The sequence below is a fragment of the Triticum aestivum genome, chromosome 3D (genome assembly GCF_018294505.1).
Source record: "Triticum aestivum cultivar Chinese Spring chromosome 3D, IWGSC CS RefSeq v2.1, whole genome shotgun sequence".
Taxonomy (NCBI): domain Eukaryota; kingdom Viridiplantae; phylum Streptophyta; class Magnoliopsida; order Poales; family Poaceae; genus Triticum; species Triticum aestivum.
Genome location: NC_057802.1, coordinates 56,846,366 through 56,848,860, shown reverse-complemented (window position 1 = coordinate 56,848,860; position 2,495 = coordinate 56,846,366).

Genomic DNA, 2,495 nt, shown 5'->3' with positions numbered 1-2,495 from the left:
TGTATGGGAAGAATCAGAGACGAGGAAGAAGAAGGGTTAGGAGACGTAGGATCTTCATCCAACCGCCTGAAATGGTCGAGAGACAGCTAGGAGTTGCATTCTTAATGCGCTCTGGTTCATCATGTGTGGGCACTGCGCAACCAACATTTTATTATCCAAAATCTGCTTGCTCTTCTTTACCATGTTCCTCTTCCGTTCTTCTTTAATATGTACTCTCTCCGTTCCTAAATACAAGTCTTTGTATAGATTCCACCATGGACTACATATGGAGCAAAATGAGTGAATCTACACTCTAAAATGTATCTGGATACATCTGTATGTGATCCATAGTGGAAATCTCTACCAAGACTTATATTTTGGAACGGAGGGAGTATGATAGTAGTACAGTATGTTCCTTGTACTGAAGATGAGCAGGGAAATTTGCAGTGTAGAGGTCTATATGGTCGGTTGTGATGGACACTTTGAGCCTCTTTGATTCATAGGATCTTGTAAACATAGGAATAGGATTTGTAGTGGCCTGCCCACTTGAATCCTATAAGAATAGCAAGGAAATGCGGGGAGCTGTGTCGCCTTTGAGAGTTACACTGATATTAACAGTACCGCACCTTCACTTGAAGAGAGCTAGTATCCGAAGCCTTTCTAGCCGTACCGGCAATACTAGCACATATATTCCAGCAAGTTCCACTTTGCTGATTTTACTCTGATGCTTAAGGTTTTCCCGTTATATCTACACTATGATCTGTGTAGCTGCTTTGTGTCGCACTAGCAGCAGTCCACTCTTGAAGCTAAACACTGCAATGACTTACAAAATTGGCACCAAGGCATTGAGTGCCATTCTGGATGCAATGAAACTCATACGCTCCCCACCTGTTGATTCTTGTTCAGAATATGATCCTAATGACTATTCTAACCTCGAGGAGTCAAAGGCAGATGGCTTGTCCTGTTCACCCATCAAGGTGCTTGTTCTAATTTGGCAATGTTTTATTGATTGCGGGTATCTTGCATATGTTGTCTTGCATTTCTTCTACTTTGTTGCACCGCCATCTGCTTAGTTTACTCATCATATATGTCGAGATGCCATGCCCATCCATTATCAATATATATTCCATCTGTCATCATACCATGTTTTTCCACTCAAATGCTGTTCTTGTGCATCAGACATCAAAAAGGAAGAGGGTGATTGCCGTACCTGAAGGAGCACCAGCAAAGTCCTTGAAAAAAGTGGTGGTGCCGGAGAAATCAGACATCACCCCACTTATATTGGATGTACAACCAGTGACACAAAACGTAGGACCGACTCCAGCAGACTGTACCATTCTTCACTGGCCACACCACTAGCCCCACCACACAGGACCTGCACACCAGCAAAAGGTATACCGATTTCATTTGCCATAGCACCAGCTGTACCACAGAAAAATCCCACTCCAGCAAAAAGTACAGCAAGTCCACCGGCTGAAGACCTATCCCAACTGCAGAGACGACCAATTCCTGTAGATTGGAACCCCATTCCATTTATTCCCAGTTTAAAAGACAATGCTTTCAATGTTGTTAGGGACTACGTGCATATATTCCCATCATGGGAAGATTATTGTGAAGACAAACACCATTTTCACATCTTCCTGTCCAACTTACGTGTAAGTGCTATTATTCATGGTTATTATTTTCCTGTTTTCTGCTGATTGAACACATCAATGATTTACATTACATTGTTGTAACTAGGCGAGGGTCAATCTGGATAGTCATGACGAGCAAAGCTTGCTTGTGCTTTTCAAGGAAACATTGCAGCAGTATCGGTGTTACCTGAGGAAATCACACTTTGATGGCAAGTCTATAAACGAATTTCCGGTGAAGTCTCCTGTGCTAAATTTAGAAGACATTGAATGGAAAAACCTTGTTATGCACTGCTCTCATTCCCAGGATGAGTCTATGAAATCACATGACAATTTGAACATCTACTTTTCCGCATGTGCCTTATGGATCTTTTTTGCAGTAAATCTGCTCGAAGAAGAATTCCGGTTTGACAAGAACGACAGGATATCGCAAATATGTTGCCCGCTGCTTTGCTCTTGTCAGTACATATTGTCCTATATCACCGTACTTGCATACATACCTGGTTCATTATGTGACAGCAGTATGCATGATAGCTTGCTTATCAATTGTTCGCTCCAAATTATCTGATCTGTATGAATGGTTACATTAGTGTAGAATATATCCAATGCCAATGTTTTTTTAGCTCTGCATTGTTCTTGTAAGTACATGCTGTCCTTTATCAGTGTACTTATAATGACAGGTAGTTGTTCATGTACCATCACTCTGCAGCTTATTTTCCTTTGCCCTCCATTTTCTACACATCAGATCTATATTTACTCTTACCATAAGGTTGGTACTGAAGAAGTTTAGCTGTGCATTGCTCTTGGCTGTACCTTTTGCCTGTATCGCTGCACTTACATTTATAGCTACTTGGTTATGTAGCATCACTCTTCATCTTATCTTAA